Source organism: Microtus pennsylvanicus, chromosome 15 (assembly GCF_037038515.1).
Source record: "Microtus pennsylvanicus isolate mMicPen1 chromosome 15, mMicPen1.hap1, whole genome shotgun sequence".
NCBI classification, from domain to species: Eukaryota; Metazoa; Chordata; class Mammalia; order Rodentia; family Cricetidae; genus Microtus; species Microtus pennsylvanicus.
Window position 1 is genome coordinate 24,820,810 of NC_134593.1, and position 24,960 is coordinate 24,845,769.

At 46.1% G+C, this 24,960-nt stretch overlaps 1 protein-coding gene across 1 annotated transcript in view; it reads right to left on the reverse strand.

Moving 5' to 3' along the window:
- The window catches only part of Extl3 (exostosin like glycosyltransferase 3), a 44,068-nt gene extending 34,108 nt beyond the window's left edge, over positions 1-9,960 (reverse strand). Inside the window, exon 1 of the mRNA XM_075950218.1 lies at positions 9,822-9,960. The gene's annotated coding sequence lies outside the window, so the exon portion shown is untranslated. The remainder of the gene's footprint in view (positions 1-9,821) is intronic.
- Between the last annotated feature and the right edge of the window lie 15,000 nt (positions 9,961-24,960).

Genomic DNA, 24,960 nt, shown 5'->3' on the forward strand with positions numbered 1-24,960 from the left:
GATTCTTCTTCAGCCAGATTAAAAACTCCTTAGAGAAACAATTCTCTTTTTTTTTCCCGATTAATTATGCAGGCACACGTCACTCACACACAGAGCACTCAGACAGCACAGCACAGCACAGTACAGCACAAGCACAGAGACAGACAGACACGTTCACACACAGTACAGACTCACTTACCTGGGACTCGAACCGGAGAAACAATTCTTTTTCTCTAGTCTTTAAATCCCTCTCAGAGAGATGGCAGCTACTACTAAGATTCTACTCAAACTCTCAGCTGGCATTTTCATCTCCAGACAATTTTGAAATTTAAAGCCTCCTCCCCTCTGTCACCTCCTCCCCTCTGTCACTCCCCTACCTCTTTCTCCCCATCACCTCCTTCCTCTAGCACCTTGTTCTCCCCTCTGTCACCTCCCCATCACCTCCTCTTTCCCAGTCACCTCCTTCTCCCCTCTGTCACCTCCCTCCTCCCCCATCATCACCCTCCTCTTCTGTCACCTATCCCTATCCCCCTAAACACCTCCGGCTTCCTCCTTGGTCAACTCCCTCTTCCCACTTCCTCCTTCCCTCTCCTTCCCTCGGCCACTACCTCCTCCCTTCTGTCACCTCCCCATCATTTCATCTCCTCTGCCACCTCCTCCTTCCTGTTGCCCTCTCCCACATCACCTCTTGTCCTCGCCCTCCCAGCCCCCATCACCCCCTCCTCTGTAGCTACACCTTCTCTTCTAGCGGCTCCTAAACTGGCAGGAATATTATTCTGCTGTACCGGGACCTTGCTTTCAAGAGTTTATTGATACATTCATATCACAACTACTGCCCTGACTATTCTTCCTTTAAGAATAATGCTCTGAGATGCCCTACCATAGATTTGGGACACCTGTTTACTTAGGTCTTCTTTAGTGTCTTTCAACGGTTATATCCAAAGAAGCTGGAGGGAAGGGAGACAAAGAGGAGGCAGAGAAAATTATGCCAAAATACTCAGAGATGGAGAAGCACAAGGAGTGGCTGGTTCCACTTGGGCTGCCATCTAGGCCCTTTCCAGGTGTTTCCAACTGAAACCTTCCATGTGCTTAACATGGCTCTCAATTAAATTGTGAGCCAACATTTATTGAATGCTCACTATGCGCCAGGTTAAGTCTATTCCATTCCTCGATACGTCGCCCTGACCTTCCATCAACCTTACAGGTGGATGTCACCGCACTGCACACGACAAAACCAAAGCCATTGTCCACTATGGTACGAATGGTAGCACTTATATTCACATCCATCTAAGGGTATGTCCATGTCCCATATGCACACACACACAGGACTTCTACATTCTCCCTGGCTGTACTACACTATAACCATACAATGATTAAAGCCAACACTTTCTTCGTATTTAGAGTGTTTTTTTACTAAAAGAGAAAATGATCTACCAAGTGTGTCTTAGTCTGTACACCCAAAACCTACCTACCCATCCATGTTTATAGTACTATTTTCTTTTTCCCAGTTCAGCTAAAATTGCCTCATTAAGTGGCAGAATTCTATCAGAACCCAAGCACGGGTTCTCCATACATCGTGGTTACCGCTACTGCCAAAAGACCTGACTTGTTTTAAAGGCCAATGGCATGGGAATGATTATATAATTAAAGCCAACTGAGGAAGACAAACAGCACTGCACCTAGATTAAAGCAGAAAGCCAGCGCAGCACCGCATCCAGGGGCAGTTCCTTGTGCCAGGCACAGCGTCCTCCAAACAACTCAATTCACACTCCTTATCATTTCAGAAGCCACGAGGGGGGGAGGGCGGGGGGGGGCGGGGGGCAGTGTTATTTCTGCTTTCCAGACAAAGAAGCGGTGAATGGTGGAGGCCAGGAAAGTTGCTTAAGAAAATACAGCCAACAAGCTGAGGAGGCAGACACAAGCCCAGGTCTGTGCGGCCTAGCACCCTGTGCACAGCTTCTCACTCATCTACTATCTGTTTACTGACAAGAAACGCTAGGCCTCCATTCCTTTTACTCAATAGGTGTGTACTGGTTTTGTAATTAAAAGAAAAGGATAAACTGGGCATGTGCACTCCTGTAATCCCAGCACTCAGGACACTGAGCAGAAGGATGGTGAGCTTGAGGCCAGTCTGAGCTTCGTAACAAATGAGGAAAGAAGAGAAGGTGGAAAGAGGAAAATATTTTGCTGCTTTTTTAAGTACATGCTGGAGAGTTCAGTAAATAATGTGATAATTACCTATGGGGGGAGAATTTCTACGACAAACCAGAATAAAAACTTCCAGATGAAGTAAAAATTGTCACATCTGAAGCATAATCAGAAAAGGAAAGCACGCCAGTCACTTCAGTTCAAGTTAAACATGGTCACTTTCCTATGAACCTAAACACACAACAGCCCAGACACAGCAGTTCAACACAATTACCTACAAATCAAAGGGGTGTGTCTGTCTGTCTGTGTGTCGATCAAAAGGCTGATTTGCTACCTGACCAAAGTTTAAAGGGCAGAAACATTAACGGTGGCCAAAAGATAAAGAAGAGAAGTTACCAAAAGGAAGGGCTGAAGGGGAGTCAAATAAGCTTGTTTAAAAGTGTGCCTTCCGGGCAGAGAAACACATTTCTAACAAATACAGTGATGCTTTCCACCAATGGGTCAGCAAAGAACGGTTTGCCCTCTGCTACTTACCAGAATCCAGGGTCACACACCTTCCTGAGACACAGTTTGGCAAATGGAGGCTGTCCTGACCCTTAACTCCACTTCCAGAAAGCCAGAATCAAGAACAGGAAGAAAATGGCCTGCAAGAATGTCTATACTAGGGCCTGGAGAGATGCCTCAGGCTGCTCTTCCAGAGGTCCTGAGTTCAATTCCCAGCAACCACATGGTGGCTGACAACCATCTGTAATGAGATCTGGTGCCTTCTTCTGGCATGTGGGCATACATGGAGGCAGACTGTTGTATACATAATAAATAAATCTTTAAAAGAATGTCTATACTAAAACATTAAGGACAGGTGGCAAGGTCTGTACACGCTACGCTATGCAGGCAGCAGGTACAGTATACTTCATGCTGTGCAAACAGAGGTCATTTATGATCTAAGTCTTAGCTTTTCCTATCTTTGACTTAGCAATTTCATTTTCTAGGCATATATTCTATGTGCTAAAGACCTACACATAAGATGTAAACGCCTCAGCATTCTTTCTACAATATATACAACAAAACATCCAAGAAGTTAAGAATGGCTAAGTGTAAAATATGTTTCTTATACGGACATCAGGCTGCAAACTTTTCAATAATTTTCAATAAGATGGAAACATGTTACAATGATATATTAGTGGTAAATAATATTAGAAACCATGTATCTGATTAGAAAACACACAGAGGCAAAACACCACCTGTGGCTCTTTTATTTTACAAAGTTATACAGGATCTTTTCATTCTTCCTATTCTTTTTCTCTCTCTCTCTAATATCCCAGCACTCAAGGGGCAGAGGCAGGCAAAGCTCTGTGCATTTGAGGCCAGCCTAGTTTACATGAGTTCCAGAACAGCCAGACTTACAAAGAGCAGTTTAATAAGGTCTTCAGGCACAATGTGCTAGTGAACTTTTCTGGAACAGTCAAGCTGTGGCGTGACAGAGACTGAGCTGGTCTTTCTCAGGCTTCCATTTCTCAGGAATACAGGACTTTTCCTTTGTTCTGTGGCCTGTAGAGTCGGTAGCATTAGTAGCCTGGACCTCTCTCCCAATGAGATGCAGAGCTGAAGCGAAAGCAGTTGTAACCCAGCTTGTGACTATTGGGAACAGAGTTCTACCCTGAGTTATCACTGCCATCTTTCTGACTCACCAGTCCTTTACAAAGCCTCCTTCTTCCTAACTCATACGCCCTTGGCACTTTGGGTTTTTTTGTTGGTTGGGTTTTGTTTTTTTTTTTTTTTTTTTGAGGTAGAGTCTATGTAACCCAGGCAAGCCTCGAACTCCTGATGATCCTGGCACCACTCAGGAGCCACCACTTAGTCCCTTTTTAACTCCTAAAGGGAAAAGACTAGAGCAATTGGCCTCAAAGATCCTCAGGACTCTAGGACTCCACTGACTTACAAGTACCTTGCCCAGAAAATGCCCAGATGCTCACAGGCTTTTTATTGGAAGGACGAACGCCACTGTGTCAAATCAAGTCAAGGAGGGTCCTCACCCCCTGTGCATGGCATGTTCCTTTAAGCACCCCTCCCTGACCCCACCTCCGTTCTCCATAGAGTTCATTAATCACAAGTTTGGGGCCCTTATCAACTGTTTTCTTCATTCAACGCCACAGTGCTCTTGGTGTTTTACAGCTAAGACATAAAGGAAGTCACGATGGGAGGAGTCAGTCAAAACTGGGAGAAAACCCAAGATACAAAAGCTATCAGCTGGATTTCTGCAGAGGAAATCCAATAGAGATAAAGACAAAGCAAGCACTTTGATCTCAAACTGCACAGGGAAGACTGCATTTAACTGAGCATGGGCCTGCTCACTGACAGAGCTACCGCAATCAGTAAAGCAAGGAAATCAACTATTTAGGAGAAGCCCATCAGCTTGAATTTGGTCTTGCTTTCCCCACCCCGTCTGCCCCACACACACACACACAAAGTGGAGACTGAAAAGCAAAGGTGGCTGTGTCCTCCGCAGCGTGTGCAGAACTCTGCCATCTGTGCCGAGCGCCACACTTGAAAAAGGCCATTAACACAGTAAATGGAGGCCAGAGGACTCAGAGGCTGGCAAAGGGATTGAAAACCGTCAAACGAGAAACAGCTGGTGGAAATGGAAATACTTTGAGGACAGCAGAGGCCTTAAGAGTCAAACGGACTGGCAAGATGGAGAGAGAGATGGCCGGAGAGATGGCCCAGCGGTTAAGAACACTGGCAGCTCACAACTGTCTGTAACTCAAGTTCCAGTGGATCCAATTCCCTCAAACACCAATGTATATAAAAAGAAAAAAAAAAATTTTAAAGAGACAGACAAGCTCGGTTGGCCAGTGAAGACGGTAAAATGCAGTCCGCCAACACCTGTGCAATCCACTGTCAGCCTATGCAGCACAAATCCTACAACAGTTTCCTCCAGAGAAGACAAAAGTAGAGGTTTTCAACATGAAATCTCCCTACTTCTAAACGTTTCTGTGTAAGTTGGGAAGGCCTTATTTGACTCGAACAAACACCAGTGTGCAACCTGTGTCAAAGCTAAGAAGGAGGGGCTGGAGAGATGGCTCAGTGGTTAAGAGCACTGCCTGCTCTTCCAAAGGTCTTGAGTTCAAATTCCCAGCAACCACATGGTGGCTCACAACCATCTGTAATGAGATCTGATGCCCTCTTCTGGCCTGCAGGCATACATGCAGACAGAATATTGTATACATAATAAATAAATATTTTTTTAAAAAAAAGCTAAGAAGGAAACATGGTGACTGTCTCCCCATATACGGGATTCTTCTCCGTAGTCCATAATGGTGATGCTAAGAAACAAAAGCCACGGCTGGATCTAAGGAAATGCCTTCTGGACCGAGTCTCTGGGCTGGGACGGTGACTTCACAGTAAGGTTTCAGAAGGGGACAGGTCAGTAAATACTGCGGACCAGTTTAAGAACCTGACCACTTGCTGGGTCCAGATTCATTCAGGTCTTCTCCCTACACTCCCCTCTACCCCGGCCCCCACACAGCAATCTGGTAACAGCCTCTTATCTACCAGCGCCTTGGTCTTTAGATTTATTTACCTCATTTTTTTATGTGTATGAGTGTTTGGCCTGAAAGTATGGAGGTGTATCACATACATGCCCTGTGCTTACGGAGGTCAGAAGGGGGCATCAGATCCCCTGAAACTGGAGTTACAGATGGTTGGAAGTCAGCACGTGGGTGCTGAGATCCAAACCCAGGTCTGCTGCAAAGGCAATACATACACGCCTATCTGAGTCATTTCTCCAGCCACTCAGTGACTTTAAAAAGTAATTTCTTAAGCTGATGGTGGTGGTGGAGGTGGGGATGGGAATGGTGGGGATGGTGATGGGGGCGGCAGCAGCAGCAGCAGCAGCGGCGGCAGTAGCAGAAGCGTACACACACGCCTTTTAACTCCAGCACTCGGGAGGAGGAGGCAGGTGGATCACTCAGTTCAGGGCCAGCCTGGTTTACAGAATGAGTTCCAGAACAGCCAGAGCTAAGAATAAATTCTTATTTTTTATGATTTTCACTTATTTCTATTTTATGTGCATTGGTGTTCTGCCTACATGTGTATCTGTGTGACAGTCTCAGATGCCCTGGAGCTGGAGTTACAGACCCTGCCATGTGGGTGATGTAAACTGAACCCGGGTCCTTTGGAAGAGCAGCCAGAGCTCTTAACAGCTGAGCCATCTTCTCCAACCCCTAAAGAATAAATTCTATGGAAGAAGGAGGAAAAAAAAAAAAAAACCAAAAACACAAAGATGGCAAAGAACTTATAAAGTTAAAAAAAAACACTATTATAATCCATCATTACATTGTGTTTATATTTTAGATTTATTTTTAGACATGTATTATTTGTTTGTATGTATATGTGTGCTTGTGTATGTGCCCAAGGAGGTCAGAAGGTGTTGGTTCCCTGTACCTGGGGATCCAGGCAGTTGTGAGCTGCCTGATGCAGGCGCTGAAATCAAACTTCAGGTCTTCTACAAGAACAGTATGCACTCTTAAACACAGGCCATTTCTCCAGCCCCATGGGTTTACAGATTTTAACCGTCTTGTTACATATGCTGAGGGCATAGTCCCAACCTATTTCTGTTCTGTATTCCTCCCTTGGGAAATGAAATATTTTTCACTGAAAAAGAAAATATTTAAAAGGAGTTGAAAGCACTTCCGATGATGCCATGGGAGAGGACGGGATAACAGGGTAAAGTGTCCACAAAGCGACCGTCTGGATGTTAATCATTAACATCGTGACCAATCTCAAAGGTACTGGGCCCAGCCAAACGGAAGAATATACAAAAGTAATAGTGAGCTAATGAGAGGCGATACTTAGGGCAGGCACCGGAGCTAGCCCACCTGCTCTTCCACGCTATACTGCGAGCACAGCTTTGCTCACTGGCCGATGGATACAGGCAGGTTTTAATCACTGGATGCATTGGATTCTGCTCTATATTATGAAGGTGCTGCTCTCGCTCTTCAATAGACTCTACCGTCCTCCTTTCCTGGCTCCATCCCTGGGACTTTAAGGGGTCATCTGGATGCCTCTCAGCAATACTCTACACCGCGTATTAAGGCCTATGTAGAGGAACCATGATACTAAATGAGTCTCTCTGTCCGTCTGTACTTCAAGGTTATTGGGTTTGTTTGTTTTCTAGATCCTGCTTCTCTTATACCTATTTATAGACCCCTGAAAGACTGCAAACATGCAAGGAGCAGGTGACTGGTTCAGGCAGGAGAGGGCCATGCTACAGATGACAAGACCTCTGTCCTAAGTTCTCAGTTTCATCTGCCCACAATTTGCTACTTCCAGAGCCTATAACATACCAGCTACCTTGTTATTACAGATTTTTAAAGGAAACAGATACCAACAGTAAACAAAAATAAATATTTGATGGTTTGCTTATTGGCTTTTTTGTTTTGTTTTGTTTTGTTTTTTGATATAGGTCTCATGTAGTCCAGGTTGGCCCCAAACCCCCTTACACTGCTAAGGATGACCTCAGGCTCCTGATGCTCCTGACCACCTAGCAAATGTTGTTTCAGGTGTGTGCTGCCACAGCTTGCCTGGAAAGAAACAGCTCACCCAAAACTTTCTCAATTAAACTTAGCTCTCCAGCAAAGACTAGCAGGTCACTTTAGACGTTATAATTAAAGGACCTTGGTTCTTAGTCCTTGTTCCACCCTAAACCATATACAAAGACAGTTTCTGCCTACCCAGGGCTACATCTGGTGAGATGCTCTTCTGTCTGATACCTGACTCTACTTCCAACAATCCCATTAACCCCACTCCAGAGTCACCACCAGAGCCGGGGATGTAGCTGGATGGTGTGCTGGCCACTATTGCATGTGGGAAGCCCTGGGTTCTAAAGGTAAAAAGCAAACAAACTTAGTTACTTCTCAGGTGGACAGCAACCGCTTCGCTCCTAACTCCTGTACCACCTTTTACTGACTTTCCCTTGACCGCTAGGCTAGAGCTCACCAAGGTATACCAGGTTGGTCTGGAACTCATGGCGAGCCTCCTGCCTCAGCCTCCCTAGTGTTGGGATTATAGGTGAAAACTATCACACCCTGCTCTTGCGCCTTTACACAGCACAGCCTTTCCAGCCAGCACACTGTCTTCCCAAAGTTTCTGGTATATTCAGGACCTCCCCCTCACCTAGAACCTGTTTTTGTCTCCTACCTGGTCACTGAGTCTTTTCACTAGCAGGCAAAAGCGCTCTTGACCTAGTCACTAAGGGATTCCAACACACACCAAATATTTAACAATGGTTTTTCTTATAGAAAAATGAGGGGTGAGAGAATGAAGACACACACACCACAAACTTTTTGTTAGTTCTACTCCTCACCTCTGGTGACCAAACCCATGTCTCAAGAATTCTCAAGACGCAAGGTCTGGGTGCCATGGCCCCAGCCTGCAATCCCAACACTACAGATGCAGAAGCAACAGGCTCACTGAGAACTCTGAGCCAGTTTGGACTACAGTGTCACCCGGTCTCAAACGACTAAACAAAACAAAAACTCACACAATTCTGAAGATCCACAATTCTAGGTCTCCACCAGAAAGCAATTCGACTAACTTCAACCCTCAGGCTCCCCACAGGCAAGGAGCAGGGGAATTCTCACAGGAAAGGGTATGCTTAACTCACCAAGTAAGAGTTTAACAAAGTGGCGTTTCTTTCATCACAAATGATTTAAAAGTCCTCCGCTGGAACAAGTTGTTGAGAAAAGCAAGTTTCACTCCAGGTTACCAATTCCCAAGGAGGAACCACCATCCCAGACTCTACAGAATTAAAGTCATTGGGCCAGAGGGAAAGACTAACTGTTGAGCAATAGACAGGAAACTCGTGGTTGGAACATTGGATAGATGGATAAATGGATGGACGGACGGACGGATGGACGAACGGACAGGAATATAACGGGGATCAAGGAGACCAGCGTTGAAATGCCAGACTCTCCAAACTGAAAGAACAAGACAAAGTGAAGAGAAGCAAAGCTAAAGCCATCTCTTAAATCACATACTGCGTTTCCTCTTCCCCAAAAGAAGAGGACCTGATAAAGGCTTTTTGAATTTAAAGAGCAACAATCCAAGCTGGGAGGAGCTGGCACCCACCGAATTTCAATGGACTGAGGGCCATAGGTCTATCAACAGGGGCTAAGCAGCTGGCTCGCTGTGAAGCCAGAGAAAGCACCTGGTGCTGCCCCGCTCATCCCCTAGGTTCTGATCTGGGGTTGTCGCCTACAGAGAGGTCACCCCCCATTCGGGGCGCATGGACCTGCATCCCTCGTCCTCTGCTGCGGCACACCCAGGCCCCAGACAGACAGAACACAGCAGCACCTGGACCCCTGGCAGGAAGTGGCCACCTGGAGAGAAAAGCCCGGCGGGCAGCAGCACGCAGCTGTGCAGGGAGAACCAGCCAGATGTGGAACTGAGCACCGGGAGGTGGGGGCTACGCTTCCACAGGAGATGGTTCTGCGGGCCGCTAGTGCCCGGCCCCAACGGAGCGAGGCCCCCCGGCACGGGGCAGGCCTACTCGGCTGCGCCGCCACAACAGATCCGGGCACAGCCACTGTCGCTCCCGCCCGCCACGGCCGCGCGCTCGAAGCTGCCGGGTCCTTCCCACCAGCCCTTCCTGCCCTGCCCGGGTCATCGGGCTCCCACGCCACCCGGACCCTTACCAGCTTCCAGTCAGAGACGAGCCACCGCCGTCTCCTGCCCAAAACTCCGCTTCCCACAAGCCGCTCTGGCTGCCGGCTGCGCGCCTCCCAGGCCGCGCCGAATCCTCCGCTCCCCCTGCCGGCCGGCGGCCATTTCCGACCGGCAAGGGCGGAACTTGCCGAAGACCAGGGACGGAAATTGCCGAACCTGCGTTTGCCTAGAAGAAAAGAATGCAGAGGTGTTCGTGACTTTCCGGACGCGCCCAGAGGTGGGGGCAGAGGAGGTGGTGGGCTCTGCCCTCCAGGGTCCTAGGCGTAGGCTGGTTGCGGGTGATTGTTAGTAGGGCCAGGCTTACGGGCCTGAGGAGGAGCCCACTAATTTGGGTAACTCCTCAGCCTAAAAATAAACCTATGTTCAGTTGAAGTGCCCGCTCTAGCAATGACCCACAGTTCTGAAACACTTTTAAATACTTAGCTGCAAATAAAGGGCAGGGCGGATACTTAGGGAAAACAAAACAAAAACAAACAAAAAACCCTGGGCTTTGCAAAAACAACAGGTTAATCTCTTGAGAATTGAGGACTAAAAAGAATGTCTTTTAAATTCTTTAAAACCAGCCCCAGTAATTTTGGGATTGGCAAGACTCCCTCAAATACCTAAAAGAAAAAGATGGAGGATGGAGGTAGGACCAATCCTAAAAGTGGCATGGGTCAACAGAGCTAATTTAGAAAATAGTTTTGACTCTTTTGTTGTTGTTTTGTTTTGTTTTGTTTTTGTTTTCGAGACAGGGCTTCTCTGTGTAGCCTTGGCTGCCCTGCAACTCACTTTGTAGACCGGCCTGCCTCTGCCTCCCAAATGCTGGGATAAAGGCATGCACCACTGCCCAGCTTAAAATCATTTTTGAAAATTCACAATTGCAGCATAACCTAAAACCAGATTGCTTCAACATATTTATTTTAATCCCCCGGAACAAAGCTATTATTACACCAGGCCTTCCTCAGCAGAACCCAGACACACCCAGCGAGGTTGGCTCAAATCCGTCCCTGTGCTTGGGTGGTCTGTTCCTTTAAGGAGAACTGCACTTCAGCAATGCTGTCACAGCTGTTGACCCTTCCACCTGCCCTTCTTGGGAGAGCCCACGCCCACTGCTCAGAACAGGGAGGCAGAGAAGGCAGGATTCCACTCCCACAGTGGACAGTGTGAGCTCACTCTTCCCTTTGCAAAGCAACCTATTTTCTGGAGAACGTTGCTCATCCTCCTGACCTCTCCATGCGTCTCCAAAGTCGGGGTCAGCTCTTTCCCATCTGTTCTATTTTACTTTCTGTCACTAATAAAACACCATGACCAAAGCAACTTGGGGAGGAGAGGGTTTATTAGCTTTACACATCCCAATCATCATCTATCACTGAGAGGAGCCAAAGTAGAAACGTAAAAGCAGGGCTGGACCCTGCGAGGAGGAAACTGAAACAGAGGTCATGGAGGAATGCTGCTTACTGGCTTGTCCCCCATGGCTGGCTCAGTTTTCTTTTTATGCAACTAGAGATCAACCACTCAAGGGTAGCACTGCCCACAATGGGCTGGGTCCTCTCACATCAATCATTAATCCAGAGAATGCCCCCCTTGCCCACAGGCCAGTCTGATGGAGGAGTTTCTTCCTCCTTTCTTCCTTTCCCACCTCCCCCATTCTCCCTCTCTCCCCTCCTTTCCCCCCCCTCTCTCTCTCTACTTGGGGAAGGACATTTTGAGAAAGGATCTCTCTCTACATAGCCCTAGCTGTTCTGGAACTCACTATGTAGACCAGGCTGACCTGAAACTCAGAGATCTGCCTCCTTCTGCTGGGATTAAAGGTGTGAACCACCGCGTCCACACCTGAGGTTCTCAGAGGGCTCTAGCTTGTGTCGAGTCGGCAAAATAAGTAAATAAATAAAAATAAATTTAAAAAAACACTAACCAACACACCATCCTTTTTCCTTTCCCTGCTAAGGGACACGTTACTCTCCTCTCTCCTACAGTTGAGACCAGGAGGTAGAAATTGACTAGGCCATTGGGTGGAGGGGAGTGACTAGCACCTTTCTTGACTAAAGGCCCTTGCAAATGCCCATAACTTTGTCCGTGCAGAGGCCAAAGAGGCCACAAGTGTCTAATCTAGTGTCTCTGGTTTTACCATGCATGGCCTGAGGCTGAAGATGCCAGGAAGTGTGTGTGTGGGGGGGGGGGGGGTGTCTCTGTTTCTTTCTCCACCAAAAGAGTACCCCTTTCCTGGAAACCATATTGAGGCTGTGACCCTCAAGGACATTGAAACCTGGAATAAAAACTGGACTGACCAGCCCACTCCCTCCATTCCTCATCTACTAAAGCACCATTAACTCCCAAGCAGTGAGGCTCAATGGGATCCCACCCGTCCCTGGTACCCTGGGACCCTTCCTACTGCCCAGGAGCTCAGCCTTCTTTTCCTCCCTTCAGTCCCCTAGAATACGCCCCCTACCTCACACCCCCCTCCCCCAAAAAAAAACCAACCCTCTGTGCTCCATGAATTTCATTCTTTGAATTTGAGAGACAAGAATTCAAATGCCTCTGGCTTGCAGGTGACTTTGAGGGCCATTTTGTTTCCAGGACCCTAGCCCTCTTCCTGTCCCTTTCCCTAAGAAATGAATATACACATCCCAAAGCCTTACTACCACAGTTGATGTACCAAAATATAACTTCTTCCCATTTGTTGAGGAAAGTCAGGGAAGCAGGAGCAAACTCTATAAGCTGAAGAACTGAAAATGGGGAAAGCTTGGTCCACTTAGCTTGAGTGTTCATTTTACAGTTGTCTACTTGGCTGTCTTCCAGAGAGATACATAGCAGCAGCAGGCAGCAAGAGCCCAGTATGCAAAGGGGCAGGATAGGAGACAAGGTAAGAGTTTCCAGAGGCTGCTTCATCTCCATATTGGCAAGACCTGACTTGCAGATAACAGCTGCCTGGAGGAGTCAGTCATCCTGAGGATTTGAATACGTAACACATGGCTGTTTCTAACTCTAACGTACTTGACTGTAACTGTACCCTAAGCGTTAGGGAGAAAAAAGATCCGTCTGAAACTTATTGGACTTTAGGCTTGGCTGCCGCTCTCTGGCTGTCACCCAGCACCCTCATCCTCAGGAGCCAGTCGACTTGCCCTTGCCTGCTCATCCTCCTCTCCCCTCACCCACAACTAGTCCATCTCCTGCCCTGGGTCCTGCTCCTTCTAAAAAGTGTGCCAAACCAGCTCTGTGACTTTGGCTTTTCCTAACACCTCCTTTTTGGCCACTTTGAGCAGTTGCTGGAGTAGCAGTTCCACCGGGCAAGAGTTCCCTCGCTGCAGGACTCCCTCCTTGTTTTGCAGTGGCGCCCTAGATTCCTTCACAGCCGGCAACATCCCGTGAATGCATATTTTATGAATACTTAATTGCCAGGCAGTAGGTTACACCCTTTCTGTGCCTGCTGTTTCTCCTCTCTCTTTTTTAAAAGTCTGGCTAGGAGATACCACCCTGTGGTAGGGAAAGTAAAACTTCAGAAAGTTCCAGGAAGCAGGTGCCTAGCGTCACAGGGTACAGGGCAGAGCCCAGGACTCCAAGTTGTCCAAACTCTGAACCCCATATTCCTGACCAGAACAATCTAGTTATTTCACCGGGATATTAAATTTATTATTTCCCACAGTGAATTCATCTCTATCCCTTCCTCCTTGCTCTCCCAGAATATCCTAATTTATAATGTCTTTACTTCTATCTTTTCTAAAACAGAAACCCCAAATTGAAGAAGGATAATCTTCAATGTCACCAAGACCTAAAGCCTTGTGTGGCAGTTTGAATGTAACTGGCTCCCATAATTTCTTAGGGAGTAGGGGTGTGGTCTTGTTGGACTGGGTATGACATTGTTGGAGGAAGTGTGTCACTGTGGGGTGGGCTTTGAGGTTTCCTATGCTCAGGATACCACCCAGTGTCTCAGTTGACTTCCTGTTGCCTGCAAGATGTAGGACTCTCAACTACTTCTCCAGCACCACATCTGCCTGCATGCCACCATGCTTCCCACCATGATGATAATGGCCTGACCCTCTGAAACTCTAAGCAAACCCGCCCAATTAAATGTTTTCCTTCTAAAAGTTGCCTTGGCCATGGTGTCTCTTCACAGCAATAGAAACCTGACTAGGACACTGTAACCCAGGGTCTCTACCACCCACCATTTAGAATTTTCATACCGCCCCTGGATCAAGTTCCCTTTACTCCTCTCATGAACTTAATGTCTCGTTACCAAAATTCCTGGCTCAAAAATCTTTATCATAATCGCAGTGTTGTTTTTCTTCTGGAAAGGAGCTGAAGTCACGATACACACAACAAAGCTAGCCTTCACTGGCCTCACCATAGATGGGACTTTACAACACTTGTCCCTATTTTACATTTTGGAATTTAATCGCAAACAGGTTTACACTGTGATTTAGCAGCCACATAAAGAGATCCCTATTTGCCCTAAAAATTAGGGTAGGAGGTTAGGAATTAGGGAAAAGAGGATCGATCCAGGGTCTCCCAGCAGCATTCTGCCTCGAATAGTTCCGAATTTAAAATTCCCAGAAGACAAATGATTGATTGCTTCAATTTGGATCACATGTCTACCCCTAGATCAACTCAACTTAGCCTAAGTGACAGATTATCCCAAACCTGCTATAAATAGAGCTTATGTCCAAAGGACAGAGGCAAATTGAATAGGTGAGCACCTAACCAAAGTTACACAGTGTAGACAACATGGCGGTGCCCTCACACCATGACAGTCACCTGAAGAAGAGAAGAGGCATCCAGATACAGTCAAACAGGAGTCTCACAGGAGAGTTCAACTACACAGGATGGAGATAATTCAACACATATTCCATAAGCTTCTGGTGGGAAAAGTCAGCATCAACAAGTTCAACAGGAGCTCACAATTATCACTATAAAGAATGGTGTTTACCTTTAATTCCAGAACTCGGGGGATGGGGGCAGGTAGACCTCTAAATTCAAGGCCAGAATGGTCTGCAGAGCAAGTTCCAGGACCACCAGAGCTACACAGAGAAACTGTTCCAAATACAACAACAGCAACCACAAAAAGGGGCTTGCAGGGCTGGGGAAGTAGCTCAATTGGTTGGTACACTGCTTGTATCTCAGATGGTAGAGTGCCTGCCTAGCACACACTGATTGTGCATGGTGGTGCAGGCCTGTAATCTCACAATGGAGAGGTGGAGGCAGGAGGATCTAAACGTAAAGGGCTTCCTCAGCTATAACAAAACTGCCCAAATAGCCAGCAGCAGCGGACCAGATTAAACATGGCATAGTCACACAGACTATGAGTGAGTGCTCCTCCACCAACCTGCATCAGATACGGATGTGAATTCTGTTCTTCACATGATGCTAAGGAGAAGGAATTGGGGCTGGAGAGACGGCTCGCCAAGCTGGGCGGTGGTGGCGCACGCCTTTAATCATAGCACTCAGGAGGAAGAGGTAAATGGATCTCTGTGAGTTCAAGGCCAGCCTGGTCTACAAGAGCTATGACCTTGGTTCAGCTCCTGGTACCCCCACGGGTACCAAAGGAATCCCACATAGTCTTCTGACCTCCACAGGTACTAGGCATGCACACAGTGCACAGACATGTATGCAGGTAAAACATTCATACACAGACAAGAAAAATCTACTTTTAAAAGAAGAAAAAGGATCGAGACACAAGGATATAGTCTCTAATTTGGAGTATAAGAGCATGCAAATGCTAATCTGAAAGGTGCTGAAAGGAGCAGGCATGCAGCTGCAGGTTCAGGCTGTTAGGTTGCCCTCTGAGCATTAGGTATGTTCAGTTTGTCAAAAGCCATCCAAACGCCCTTTTATTAACATATCACCCTTGAATGAAAGGATTTTTTTTAAATACATAATTGGATACTGTCATGTGGTTACCCCAAAGCTGTAAACTGCTTTCAGCTTGTTTCAGCAGTCCTGAGAAAAAGCTGACATACTGCACAGTCTCCTCCCATCTGGCCTGGAAAGGTGATGGCCGCAGCATACTGGGAAGCAGTCACGTGACAAGGGACTGCTCAACAAATATCTTACGTAGACTTGGGCATCTTTCTAGACACGTATACAGACAGTGGTTCACCGAGAAAGCTGGTCTACAGAAAACAAACAAGCCAATGCAGAGAGGGAAGTGGAAGACACTGTGGGAGATGGAAGAAGCAGCCTATAGGGTGTCAACATTTCGTTCTGGGGTTTCCCACCTATCCCAGCTTCATGGGGGCTGCAGGCAATCACTCGAGTTATTGCCAAGAAAACCGTCACGTCATTTGCATTAACACGAAGAGCCTTCCCGTTCCTGGCAACTAAGCACACCTTGACTGACGTCATTAGTGTTCTTTCCTGAAAATAACCAAGTGGTAGTCACCCACTGACATGTCCGAGCGCTTGTCTTGAATCATCTTATTTAATACTTGAACAACACAACACAGGCAGCATCGTTATTATTCCTACCTCCCAGATGAGAAAACGGAAGCCCAGAGGGGCTAACTTACTTGTTCAAGTCTCAGAACCTGCTAAGTGACAGCGCCGGGTGTTCGACTCAGGCAGCCTGGGTCCAAGGCCTGACATTTTAGCATGAAGAATGCTAACAAACACAAGACGAACTGTGCACTGCATTTGCGCATCGGACGAAGGTGTCTGGTTTGTTAAGTGAGTTCAAGTGCAGAAATTCGAAAGACTAGCTGGCTGGCTGAAGTCAGTAAGCATCGCTTCCTACACAAGGATTGACAGGGTTAGAGAACTGTGAGAGGCTCAAGATAGGGCACAGCTATATGAAATGAAAACTAGATGCCAGAGGGATGCCTCTTGCAAAGGACCTAGGTTCATTACCCAGCACCCACATGACAGCTCACAGCCATCCATAATTCCAGTTACAGGAGATCCCGATGTCTTTTGACATCCCTGGGCAGCGCACATGCTGCGTGTACATACATGCAGAAAAAAAAAACACTCATACGCATAAATAAACCTAAAAAATATTTTTAGGCCATACACATAAAAACAAAACAAAACAAACCACTGTGTTCTTTCACCAGGAAAAGTATTTCCAGAGTTTATCAAAAATGTTCGTTTAGGTAGGGAGTCCCTGTCTGACTTATTCTTCCCCAAATGCTGACTTATCCAAGAGAATCCTAGATGTCAGTACTATGGATGAGAAACTAATGTCAGAAGGTCTCAAGTTCTAGGGAAGGAGGCACCCATAGTCACTTCCTACAAGGACAGCTGCCAGACCTACAAGCCACTCAGCAATGATGCCATTGGTGACCCCACCAACCTTCAAAAAGATTCAGATGCTGTGAGTGAGTTTAAGTCAGATAAGCACTGGTTCTATCTGTAAAAGGTGCTGAAAACCACGGCTGAAGATCTTTTCTATGCACAAGTGACTGAGCAATTGTGTGGCTTTATAATTAGAACAATGCATGATGATTTCTAGATTAGGGCTCAAGGTCACTCTTCTCTTCCCCGACAGTCAGTGCCAAAGAGAGAAAGGTCAGTCCCCAGGCTCTCCAGACAGCACTCAGTGCACAGCTAAATGGCTCACTCTCAGAGCCTCAGCTTTGATGTTACCTCTTAAAAGTGGCTGGCTTTTGTCTGCCCAAACTGGCAGAGCATTTGGGATGGTGAGCGGATGATTTATGGCAAGAACACCAAGTTAACATCAGCTTCAAGCCAAAGCGCATTTTATTGTCTAAAGAAAAAAACAAACCCATTTGTAGATGGGGTGGGGCAAGGCTAGTAAAACACTTTGCCAAGGGAAGTAAGGAGGGCCTGGGTTTTGTCCTCAGCACTATAACACACACACACACACACAGGGTACTATTTTGTTAAGTCATTAACACCATGTCATAGTACACACACACACACACACACACACACAGAGTACTATTTTGTTAAGTCATTAACACCATGTCATAGTACACACACACACACACACACACACACACACACACACACACACAGAGTACTATTTTGTTAAGTCATTAACACCATGTCATAGTATTGCCTTGTGGCTATGAAAAGATGAATTTTGTTCTAGCTTCTTTCCAGGAACCTTAGTCTAATTCAATCCTGTCATCTGCATTGAGAGAGTTAACCTGAATTGGACAAATAACAGTCATAATACTGGAGCTGAACATGTAGTGCAACGGTAAAGAGCTTGCCTAACACGGGCAAGATCCTGAGTTTCATCCCCAGAACCTCAAAAAGAGAAAAAAAAAATCCCATTAGCTAGGACCAATAGCAGATATCAAGATGCTACTGACATTTCCTAAGCATGGTCCTGGCAGTTCTGTCTGGTGAGGCAAGGTCCCCCCAAAGCAAACGCAAAGGCACCAAAACTCATCCCAAATTAAGTAACTGAGTAGCAAGGATGATCAGACAAAAACACACGACACCACCATCTGTTTGAGGGACTTGGTGTAATGAGAGCTATAACCAGAGAAAAGAAGTAGAATTAGTCAGGGTGGTGGCTGCATTCCAATGTCGCATTTGTATGCAGCCTGAAGCCTGTCCTCGCACCAGGACGTCATCCACAGATTAAAAAAGTCAACTGCTGATACCCTTCACCTAGGAACATCTTCTGTGGGAAAGACTTGCAGTTGGCAAGATGTCACAGAGGTTTTGTTTTTAATTGAAATTTTTTTTTCGTACAATATGTTCTGATCACACATTTTTCCTCCCCCAACTCCTCCCAGGAACTACCCACCCACCCAACTGCACATCCTTTCTCTCTTTTTAAAAAACAAGCAAACAAAAAAAACAAAGCAAAAATGCATACAATGTATGTGTCTGTGCACACGCATGCACACACACACAGTGAGAGAGAGTGAGAGAGAGTGAGAGAGAGTGAGAGAGAGTGAGAGAGAGTGAGAGAGAGAGAGAGAGAGAGAGAGAGAGAGAGAGAGAGAGAACAAATTATACAGGCAAGACCAATAAGACAAAACAATTTCAGACAAAAAGTTTGCAAAACTCCATTGGTTCATTTTGTGTTGGCCACCTGCTGCCAGACATGAGGTTAATATACCCCGGTGAGACTTAACTGAAGAAAACTAAGTTTTCTTTGCAAGCAAATATCATTTGCACATAGGATCATGGTTAGGGGTAGGAGCCCATATCAGCTCTGGAACCCCATCTGGCTTGAACCTCTGAGGGTCCTACCATGCAACTACACAGTCCCTGTGAATTCATATTTGCCTTGGTCCTGCTGTGTTTGAAGGAGTCATCCACCCTACTGGTTCTTACAGTCTTTCTCCCTCCTCTTTTGAATAGACCCTGAGCCCCAGAGGGGAGGGTTAATGAAGACATGCCATTTAGGCTGAGTGCTCCAACACAGAGGTTCTGAAGGAACATTAATGAAGCTGAACCTGGTGATTCGTGCCTATGATCCCAGCAGAAAGATCAGAAAGTCAAAGCTGGCCTTAACTACCTACCAAGTTTGAGGCCAGCCTGGAATACACAAGACCTTGTCTCTAACAAAAAAAAAATATATACATACATATTTAGCTAATTTTTATCTATGTGTATACGTATGTGTCTGTGTGAGCATATGTCCCATATGTGCAGATGCCCGTGGGGGCCAGAAGAAGAGGGCACAGGATCCCTGGAGCTGGAGTTACAGGTGGTTGTGAGCCACCTGATATGGGTACTGGGAACTGAACTCAGGTCCTCTGCAAGAGCAGCAAGTACTTGAAACCACCGAGCATCTCTCCAGTCACATCGATGATTTTCCTAACTAACTATAAATTCAAAGTTCAATGTGTGGTTTCCAAAAGCACACTGCACACTATCAAAAGACACGCTGCTTGTGAACATCTAAAGCTTCTACATAGGGTGCAAAACCAATCGTTTCTACCAACCAGAATTTCAAAAAGGAAAAAAAAAAGTAGGCTTTAAGCTAGTTCAAAAGGCTTGCAGCAATATTTTGTTGGAGAAAAGTTCTATTTTCATTAATATCACTAGCATTAATTCTCAGTCTCAGTGATGGGAACATGACTATGTAGGAGCCAAGTAACTCTCAGAACAAAATAATCCCCATCCCTCCCCCAACCCAAACCAGCAGCCAGAAATATGGTCACATTTTCATGGCAACATCTGAACCATATGTGACAATCTTTCTACAAATTCACCAGTTTGAGGGACAAAAATATAATCATCCAAAGTTCATCTCTTATGGAGAACGTTCACAGACGTGCATAAATATATCATATTATAGACGTGTATAATCATATCATGTTATAGACATGCATGATCACATCATGTTACAGACCTGCATGATTACATCGTATTAAGAGATGCTTATCCCTAAGGAGAGGCAGTGACCACTCAGAAACAGAACACTTGACAGAAATGACACAAAAAAGGCAGAAATACATCCGCTTCAAGTGATACATAAAGTACATACAGAAATTCTGTTAAAAGCCATTATGCCTGTGTATTGTTATATATATATGTATGATAATGATGCATGTTGTCAAATTGACAGAATCTAGAATCACCTGGAAAATGGGCTCCTGGACATACATGCCTGTGAAGGGTTATCTTGATTGGCTTATTACTGTGGAAAGACCCATCTTAATGTGAGCAGGTCAGTTCCCCACGCAGGGGACTGAGTGGAGAGAGGGGGCTGAGCAGAAGCGTGCAAGTGTTCACTGCTCCAGTTTCCTGACTGTGGCTATAACATGACAAGCCACTTCACACTCCTGCCGCCTTCTCTGCCGTGATGGACTGAGCCTTGAAGTGAGAGCCGAAATAAGTCCTTTCACCATTAACTTGCTTTTACCAGTATTTTCCCACAGTAACAGAAAAGTTAAGAAAAGTAAGACTACAGGTAAATCCACCGAAACGGTGATGCAACATGTGTGTTTCGTGTTTAATTCGTGCTTCCAGGCTAGGGACGTATCTTTGCTGTTGTCTCTATGGACCAATCACCTGGAGGTTTTATTTGCTTGTTTCACTTTTATTACACGACTCTCAGTCATCTCGAAAGCTACTGGGTAGTTCCCAGTGACAGTTTGTGGACCAAGATAGAATGAAGGGGTTTATTATTATTATTATTGTTTTTGTTTGATTTAACAGATTTTTATTTTATATGTATAATCATTTGTATGCATGTATGTATGTGTGCCACATGTGTGCAGTGCCCGAGGAGACCAGAAGAGGACATCAGATCCCTTGGAACTGAAGTTACAGATGGCTGTGAGCTGCCATGTGGGTTCTGGGAACTGAATCTGGGTCCTCTGTAAGAGCAGCTAGTGCTCTTGACCACTAGGGCATCGCTCTAGCCCCTTTATTAGTATGTTTTAAATGAAGTGAAGCCTATCTGATGAAGAGGATGTCTTTCCTTCTAAGATCATGTCCTTTCGATTTTAATGTCAAAATGAGCTTTTATGAAGTGACATTGCTGGCGGATGGCAACTGTACCTTCCTTATTTGACAAAATACTACAGCATTTAATTTGTAACATATTCTTGGAATGTTAAGGTATGCAGCGCACACATACACGTGCATACATGTGCACACAAGCATTCCCACATACATGCATGCATGTGCACCGTGGCACACATTACTGAAAACACTCCCTGGTAACTTCTTCCTTTTTTTTAAAAAAAAAATTTAACTTTATATGAATTGGTGTGAAGGTGTCAGATCTCCTAGAATTGGACTTACAGACAGTTGTGAGCTGCCATGTGGGTGCTGGGAATTAAACCACGGACCTCTGGAAGAGCAGCCAGTGCTTTTAATCCCTGAGTCATCTCCCCAGCCCCAGATATTTTTTTCTAGAGACAGGGTTTCTCTGTGTAACAGTCCTGGCTGTTCTGGAACTCACACTCACTTTGTAGACCAGGCTGGCCTCAAACTCAGAGATCCACCTCCCTCTAACCCCGCCCCCCAGAGTGCTGGGATTAAAGTTATGCACCACCACTGCTCGGGCAGACTTCTTATAGCCACCAGGGACCACTACACGCTGCCATTTGCCCCCCAGCACAGTCCCCTCTACAGTAACCAAGGGTTCTCGGTGTGACTAATGGAAACATGATGGTAGCCATCCCCAAGACATGGTGTGAGGTCTTGCAGGTTTCCCCCTGACTGTACCACCCAGTTTCATAAAAACTCACCATCAGGGCTGGCATGATAGCTCAGCAGGTAAAGGCATAGTGCCCAAGCCTGATGGCCTGAGTTCAGTTTCCAGGATCCACACAGCGAAGGAGATAGCCAACTCCCACAAGGTGCCTTCTGATCTACACACACACGCAATATAAAACCAATATCTAAAATGTTTTAAAAAACGAAAAAGACCTTACACCATGAGGTCAAAAGCAAGCCATGGAGAGACCCTTATGGAGAGGAACTAAGTCTGTAGGGAACCAGAGCTGACCGCTCAGCCCAAGTCCAGCCTCCGTAGCTGCGATAGCCCCACCAGAGACCCAAGACACACCATTCCTGAGTCCCGAACCTTCAGAAACTGTAAGATAATAAACACGGGTGTTTTAAACCACCACCTTCAGGATAATTTGCTAAGGAGCAATGGGTAATTAATATAACTCCTTTATCCCCAGCGTCATCATCAGAAGCTCCTGCGTATTCTGTGCCTGTGCTGGAGGAGAAGGGGAAACCACAGGGGCTCATTTCCATTTCCCAGCCTTCGGTTTGCCTAATTCAGCTCCTTTGTCCTCCGCCGCTTCTTCAATTTCTCATGTTGACCATTGTGCTCAGTAAATGAAATCCGCCGTCTCCAGCAGCAAACCAATTCCACAAGTCTGTAGACTTTGTGAGAGGAAATCAGTCCAGGTACATATGGCATTTTGTGAAGTTTTGGAAATCTGGTATATTTCTGTTGACTGACTCTCTGGCCCCAGCTGTGACATCAACACAAGATCCAAGACTAGCTCTACAAAGGAACAAACCAGGAAATCGAAGGCAGCAGATGTGACTGATCTCCTTTAAATACCTTCCTTTCCACTTTTACAACTACGTATAAGTACTAGATAAAAAAAAATAGTAGTATTATAGCCAGTGCCAGGGTCCCTCTGAGGGGCGCAAAGATGTCTGTTTAGAGAACAACCCTAACATGGCACTCAGTCTGGACAGAGAGAGACCAAGGCTTAGATCAAACTGTGAAACAGCAATGGCTAAAAAGATCTCACTCGAACAGGTCCAGGAATATGGATTCTGGAGGTAAAGGGAGACAGGCCTCATAGAACGGTGGTGAGAGGTTACAGCTTGGACAAAGAGTCCCAGAGACAACCGCTTAAGATAGCAACATCTATTTTTGGACTTCAAGTTATTTATGTTGCAAAGGGTATAAAATTGCTCGAGCCTTCATTAACATCTGTCACCAGTACCAATGCTGTGTGTGAGAAACTTGGGAGAAAAATCAAGAGAAAAGGGGATGGGAGGCTAGATAGATGGCTCAGTAGTTGAGAGCACCGACTATTCTTGCAGAGGACCCAGGTTCGATTCCCCAGCACCCACGTGCTGACACGCAACCATCTGTAACTCCAGTTCCAGGGGATCCAGTGCCCTTTTCGGGCCTCTGTGAGCACCAGACACATGTGTGGTATGCAGATATGCATGCAAGCAGAGCACCCCCACACAAAACATCAGTATCGCCTTTAAAATATAAGAGAAAGGGCATGGGAACTGAATTGACAATTGGGTCATTGTGGAGCCAAGGAATAAAAGCATCCAAGTGCTGGATCTGATGGGACATGATATAATCCTAGCACTTGGAAAGAAGAGGCTGAAAGATCTCTGAGTTTGAGGCCAGCCTGTGCTACTTGGCCAATCCTAGGCCTAAGAAAAGGCTTCACTATACCATACCCAAGGGTGTCCTGGGGTCATTCCTCCCGCCTCCACTCCCACATGCTGGAACACAGGTGTGTGTCACCATGCGTAGTCTCCCATTTCCACTGAGCCATCCCCTCATTCTGCCCTGGCTGGGTTAATAGAACCATGATACCAACAGTCAAATATATCTTTTCTAGACTCTTCCTCAAAGCTCTTGGGCCACACTACCCACTAAGTACCTTGTCCTGTTTTGCACAAATCCAGTTGTTCAAATCAATTTTGTCGAGATCGTGAACAAAATCCTTCTTCTGTCTACCTACCAAGTCTTTCTCTTCTCTAGGTACCACAACCCCAGTTAACATGGTCACAACCCAGCCAGTAGCCCAAGGTGGAAACATGGGCTGTTACTTTCCTGTGGCCTTCATCCACCATGTCCAACTGGCCATCAGAGTCTGATAAGGATGCTTCTAGAAACAAATCCTACTGCTTCTTTACCCCAACGAACTTTAGAGAGGGTCTGCATTTTAATGATGTCAGAAACTCACTATGTCTGTTCTTGGCCAAGTAACTCACCTCTACTGCTTGAGAGACAAGGCTGTGATAATTAAACAAATATGCAAAACAGTCAAACACAGTAGGAAATTAAAAAAAAAAAACATCCCCCTGGATCTCACTTTCCCCAGTCTTTACCAGCTGGTAAGTCAAGATGTCTGTCTACCCACGTGGCTCATCTTGCCCTTCCTCTTCTGAATGCCCTAATTTTTCCGAAAACAAGCGGTACTGACATCCCTTTGCACAAAACCTTCCCACATTTTGTCTTCTCCTTTTTTTTTTTTGATTTCTTGGCCTTTGGTTTTGTTTTGCTTTCATTCCTCCCCTCCCCCAGGTCTGACATAGTCCAGGCTGGCCTCAGACTCAACTCTTCAGCAGAGGATGTCCTTCAAAGCCTGATCCTCCTGCCTCCACCCCAAGTGCTGGGGTCACAGGCATGTACCACACCTGTTTTTTTGCCCATGGAACTAAGTCCTAATTCTTAAGCATGATAAGTGGCAAGCTCTAACTGTCCTTCTGTCTTCCTGAGTCTAGTTTAGTCTAAACCGTGAACTCCCCACAGGCCACTTCCTGTCCACATTGGCTTCCTGTCTGCACATGCTGACCCTTGGTGGTCAGCTCCTGGCCCATACCATCGTCTCCAAAGTTGTTATTTAAGGGAGACACACATTTTCTCAATTGTTCAAAACATAGAAGCTCAAATTCTACTGGGGGAGGGGAGTTCAGAGGGAAGGGGAGAGAGGGGGATGATGGAAGAGAGAGAGTGGAGGAGAGGGG